The sequence below is a fragment of the Patiria miniata genome, unplaced genomic scaffold (assembly GCF_015706575.1).
Source record: "Patiria miniata isolate m_02_andy unplaced genomic scaffold, ASM1570657v1 HiC_scaffold_3, whole genome shotgun sequence".
Lineage (NCBI taxonomy): Eukaryota > Metazoa > Echinodermata > Asteroidea > Valvatida > Asterinidae > Patiria > Patiria miniata.
The window spans coordinates 14,912,359-14,918,597 of NW_024037069.1; positions in this window are offsets into that span (position 1 = coordinate 14,912,359).

A 6,239-nucleotide genomic window follows, 5' to 3' on the forward strand; every position below is an offset into this window, starting at 1 on the left:
GGTTACCCATTTGTTTTACTCCCATGGATCATGGAGCTACAAAACACATGTGTTTAATAGCTCCATGCATGGATTAACCCTGTTGTTCACTGATAATGTGAACTAATCTGATAAATAAATTCTGCCCCGTTGAAGAAATATAAAAATGTAACTCAAAGGGGAAAAGGATGCAACGCGCGATTAAATATTTTTGACAATTCCCAACTGTTGTACGGTAAATTAATTCATCAGAAAATTTGAGACCACTGATTAATTGGTCCAAAGTGTCTTAAGTGTGCTTCTTGAGAAATTGTCAATTCAACTGGATGGTACGTCATACAAACACCCCTTAATGTATATCAGAGAGGGTCGGGGGGTGGGGGTTAAGGAAAGAAAAGGGGACATCACTTTAGGCATCCCAGCCTCCCATGGAGAAATGGCATGAACTATTCGGGGGGTCAGCGCACCGGGCGTTTAGAGCAGCGATTGTTTTGCAGCCCGAAGGCAGGCTGAAATTCTTTGTTTTTTTATGCAATACATCACGACACGAAAAAGATTCAAACAACATGTTCGTCTTGGAGTGATCTATGATGACTTGGAATGGTGGGGCCTATTAATTAAGGGGCCCCTGCCCTAAAATTTCCCACTTCGGACGGTACGACTGACCTTATACTGCTCAGTGATATCGACACCACGGGTCCGTCTTTAAACAGAAATAAGTCTTCGAAATAGACAGGATCGACACAAAGTAGTATTTGGTTTTACAATCATATTAAGTTATTACAAACAACTGTATAAAGCACTGATATTAAAAAGCTTGCCTGGATTTTTGCATTCTCATATTAAGAAAGAATGACTACTTGTTGATTGTCTAACTGATTTTTTTGTTTTGAAAATCATGCCAGAGCAAATGGACATGTAAAGGGTATAGAAGTGGGGAAATATACCTATACGGAAATCTTGGAGGAAAAAAAATACACGACAATGAAGCTAAAAAGTGTCGACTCTATGTACATGTACATCATAATTGCTTCCATCAGTTTCTTCCAAAAGTGGAAGACGTTTGTCAATGTGGGTCACGATGTGCCCATTTTATCTGGAGATAATCCTGCAGAATAAAACAGCGCATGATTAAAATTTCGTCGCATTATTGGCCGTGATATTTGACGCAACATAATTGAAAATTGAAGAGAAACGTGGGAAAATATAATTCAATACGATTGAAAGAAAACAGTATTTTTATCGTGAGATAAATCTTTCTGACTTGGAATCACTTTCGAATGAAATTTTGTTTGATATTTAGTCGCAATGTAACAATTTTAAAAAAATCGATGGAAATCTTGAGCGCAAAAATAACCATCTTTGTTGTTGGTGCCGATATCTTAAGAAAAATGCGTTGAATGAAATTGAAATGTCGTCCAATTATTGATCATGATATAGAACATGAAGAAGTTAAAAAAAAGAATGACGGGAACCGTGAGACAAAGTAAATGCCACTGTAATCAATTTCTTCCAACAGAGGGTGCACTACTGAAGTCCTACTTTAGATCCATAATAACTCTGTTGTGGGGTTAGGGGTTGTGGGGTTAGGGTTAGGGTTAGGGTTAGGGGTTAGGGTTAGGGTTAGGGGTTAGGGTTAGGGTTAGGGTTAGGGTTAGGGTTAGGGTTAGGGTTAGGGTTAGGGTTAAGGGATCTTCTGTAGGCCGACCTCGGAGTATAAGGTCGGTGACCCCTGAGGTCAAAGGTCATGACCCCCCGCAACTGTCGGTGGGGTCACAAGGTTATGCTCCCTTGGGGTCAAAGGTCACAGGGTCAAAAGTTACTGTACAAAGTATAGGGAAAAAACTTTGAGAGGTCATAACCTTTGACCCCTGGGGAGCATAACATTGTGACTTAGTCAAAAACTTTCGATGGAGGTCATGACCTCTGACCCCAAAGGTCAAGGTCATAGGTCATTGGGGTCAGGTGTTATGGCCAAAAGTTGTCTATTCCCGACACCCCAAAATGAAGAAAAACTTAAGAAATTCTAAAATGGTCTGAAACGTGTAAAAAACATATAAGTCAATATGGGTCAAATATAATAGAATGGGTTAGTACTTAATCGTTTTTTTTCAAGTGTGTATATGCGTTAACGCATAGGGCAAGGGCTTGTGCACAAACCCTATGGCAATTCGACTTTGTACACATATCAATGGAAGTACTGGATGCACGCCAGTATTTGGGATGTATTAGAGCATGAGGGACGAGTTGGCACCCTGGTCCCGACTTATTCGTTTTGGGCAGTCTGCAGGACCGTTTCTAGGCACTGATCCCCAGTTTTTGACCCTATTTGACCCTATGATAGTGTTATTGGACCGTTAAAAGAGTGCCCGACCCGGTTTTACCCTACTTTGACCTTATTTACCCTACACTCGATGGTTTTACCCTATTTGTGGCGATTTTACCCTATTATTCGGCGTCTAACCCTATATTAATGGGAACTCCGTGCTTTTCCGACACCTCACGTTATGTCTATGTGATATCCGTCTATTTCCTACACCTAATACAAAGAAAAACATAACAAACGGGTTTCCGTCTATTTTCGACGCCTAAAATAAGGATAAACTGAAGAAAAATAAGAAATCCATCTATTTCCGAAACCTAAAGTGTAGAAAAACATAAGAAATAAGGTCATTATAAAGAAAAACATGAGAAATAGTTTTATTATAAAGAAAAACATAAGAAATAGGGTTCTTATAAGGAAAAACATCAGAAATTCGAAATCCGTTCATTTCCGACACCTAAAACAAAGATAAACATCAAAAATAGGGTTTTTATGAAGAAAAACCTAAGATTAGGGGTTAGGGTTAGGGTTAGGGTTAGGGTTAGGGTTAGGGTTAGGGTTAGGGTTAGGGTTAGGGTTAGGGTTAGGGTTAGGGTTAAGGGATCTTCTGTAGGCTAGGGGTTAGGGTTAGGGTTAGGGTTAGGGTTAGGGTTAGGGTTAGGGTTAGGGTTAGGGTTAGGGTTAGGGTTAGGGTTAGGGTTAGGGTTAGGGTTAGGGTTAGGGTTAGGGTTAGGGTTAGGGTTAGGGTTAGGGTTAGGGTTAGGGTTAGGGTTAGGGTTAGGGTTAGGGTTAGGGTTAGGGGTTAGGGGTTAGGGTTAGGGTTAGGGTTAGGGTTAGGGGTTAGGGTTAGGGTTAGGGTTAGGGTTAGGGTTAGGGTTAGGGTTAGGGTTAGGGGTTAGGGGTTAGGGTTAGGGTTAGGGTTAGGGTTAGGGTTAGGGTTAGGGTTAGGGTTAGGGTTAGGGTTAGGGTTAGGGTTAGGGTTAGGGTTAGGGTTAGGGTTAGGGGTTAGGGTTAGGGTTAGGGTTAGGGTTAGGGTTAGGGTTAGGGGTTAGGGTTAGGGTTAGGGTTAGGGTTAGGGTTAGGGTTAGGGTTAGGGTTAGGGTTAGGGGTTAGGGTTAGGGTTAGGGTTAGGGTTAGGGTTAGGGTTAGGGTTAGGGTTAGGGTTAGGGTTAGGGTTAGGGTTAGGGTTAGGGTTAGGGTTAGGGTTAGGGTTAGGGTTAGGGTTAGGGTTAGGGTTAGGGTTAGGGTTAGGGTTAGGGTTAGGGTTAGGGTTAGGGTTAGGGTTAGGGTTAGGGTTAGGGTTAGGGTTAGGGTTAGGGTTAGGGTTAGGGTTAGGGTTAGGGTTAGGGTTAGGGTTAGGGTTAGGGTTAGGGTTAGGGTTAGGGTTAGGGTTAGGGTTAGGGTTAGGGTTAGGGTTAGGGTTAGGGTTAGGGTTAGGGTTAGGGTTAGGGTTAGGGTTAGGGTTAGGGTTAGGGTTAGGGTTAGGGTTAGGGTTAGGGTTAGGGTTAGGGTTAGGGTTAGGGTTAGGGTTAGGGTTAGGGTTAGGGTTAGGGTTAGGGTTAGGGTTAGGGTTAGGGTTAGGGTTAGGGTTAGGGTTAGGGTTAGGGTTAGGGTTAGGGTTAGGGTTAGGGTTAGGGTTAGGGTTAGGGTTAGGGTTAGGGTTAGGGTTAGGGTTAGGGTTAGGGTTAGGGTTAGGGTTAGGGTTAGGGTTAGGGTTAGGGTTAGGGTTAGGGTTAGGGTTAGGGTTAGGGTTAGGGTTAGGGTTAGGGTTAGGGTTAGGGTTAGGGTTAGGGTTAGGGTTAGGGTTAGGGTTAGGGTTAGGGTTAGGGTTAGGGTTAGGGTTAGGGTTAGGGTTAGGGTTAGGGTTAGGGTTAGGGTTAGGGTTAGGGTTAGGGTTAGGGTTAGGGTTAGGGTTAGGGTTAGGGTTAGGGTTAGGGTTAGGGTTAGGGTTAGGGTTAGGGTTAGGGTTAGGGTTAGGGTTAGGGTTAGGGTTAGGGTTAGGGTTAGGGTTAGGGTTAGGGTTAGGGTTAGGGTTAGGGTTAGGGTTAGGGTTAGGGTTAGGGTTAGGGTTAGGGTTAGGGTTAGGGTTAGGGTTAGGGTTAGGGTTAGGGTTAGGGTTAGGGTTAGGGTTAGGTTAGGGTTAGGGTTAGGGTTAGGGTTAGGGTTAGGGTTAGGGTTAGGGTTAGGGTTAGGGTTAGGGTTAGGGTTAGGGTTAGGGTTAGGGTTAGGGTTAGGGTTAGGGTTAGGGTTAGGGTTAGGGTTAGGGTTAGGGTTAGGGTTAGGGTTAGGGTTAGGGTTAGGGTTAGGGTTAGGGTTAGGGTTAGGGTTAGGGTTAGGGTTAGGGTTAGGGTTAGGGTTAGGGTTAGGGTTAGGGTTAGGGTTAGGGTTAGGGTTAGGGTTAGGGTTAGGGTTAGGGTTAGGGTTAGGGTTAGGGTTAGGGTTAGGGTTAGGGTTAGGGTTAGGGTTAGGGTTAGGGTTAGGGTTAGGGTTAGGGTTAGGGTTAGGGTTAGGGTTAGGGTTAGGGTTAGGGTTAGGGTTAGGGTTAGGGTTAGGGTTAGGGTTAGGGTTAGGGTTAGGGTTAGGGTTAGGGTTAGGGTTAGGGTTAGGGTTAGGGTTAGGGTTAGGGTTAGGGTTAGGGTTAGGGTTAGGGTTAGGGTTAGGGTTAGGGTTAGGGTTAGGGTTAGGGTTAGGGTTAGGGTTAGGGTTAGGGTTAGGGTTAGGGTTAGGGTTAGGGTTAGGGTTAGGGTTAGGGTTAGGGTTAGGGTTAGGGTTAGGGTTAGGGTTAGGGTTAGGGTTAGGGTTAGGGTTAGGGTTAGGGTTAGGGTTAGGGTTAGGGTTAGGGTTAGGGTTAGGGTTAGGGTTAGGGTTAGGGTTAGGGTTAGGGTTAGGGTTAGGGTTAGGGTTAGGGTTAGGGTTAGGGTTAGGGTTAGGGTTAGGGTTAGGGTTAGGGTTAGGGTTAGGGTTAGGGTTAGGGTTAGGGTTAGGGTTAGGGTTAGGGTTAGGGTTAGGGTTAGGGTTAGGGTTAGGGTTAGGGTTAGGGTTAGGGTTAGGGTTAGGGTTAGGGTTAGGGTTAGGGTTAGGGTTAGGGTTAGGGTTAGGGTTAGGGTTAGGGTTAGGGTTAGGGTTAGGGTTAGGGTTAGGGTTAGGGTTAGGGTTAGGGTTAGGGTTAGGGTTAGGGTTAGGGTTAGGGTTAGGGTTAGGGTTAGGGTTAGGGTTAGGGTTAGGGTTAGGGTTAGGGTTAGGGTTAGGGTTAGGGTTAGGGTTAGGGTTAGGGTTAGGGTTAGGGTTAGGGTTAGGGTTAGGGTTAGGGTTAGGGTTAGGGTTAGGGTTAGGGTTAGGGTTAGGGTTAGGGTTAGGGTTAGGGTTAGGGTTAGGGTTAGGGTTAGGGTTAGGGTTAGGGTTAGGGTTAGGGTTAGGGTTAGGGTTAGGGTTAGGGTTAGGGTTAGGGTTAGGGTTAGGGTTAGGGTTAGGGTTAGGGTTAGGGTTAGGGTTAGGGTTAGGGTTAGGGTTAGGGTTAGGGTTAGGGTTAGGGTTAGGGTTAGGGTTAGGGTTAGGGTTAGGGTTAGGGTTAGGGTTAGGGTTAGGGTTAGGGTTAGGGTTAGGGTTAGGGTTAGGGTTAGGGTTAGGGTTAGGGTTAGGGTTAGGGTTAGGGTTAGGGTTAGGGTTAGGGTTAGGGTTAGGGTTAGGGTTAGGGTTAGGGTTAGGGTTAGGGTTAGGGTTAGGGTTAGGGTTAGGGTTAGGGTTAGGGTTAGGGTTAGGGTTAGGGTTAGGGTTAGGGTTAGGGTTAGGGTTAGGGTTAGGGTTAGGGTTAGGGTTAGGGTTAGGGTTAGGGTTAGGGTTAGGGTTAGGGTTAGGGTTAGGGTTAGGGTTAGGGTTAGGGTTAGGGTTAGGGTTAGGGTTAGGGTTAGGGTTAGGGTTAGGGTTAGGGTTAGGGTTA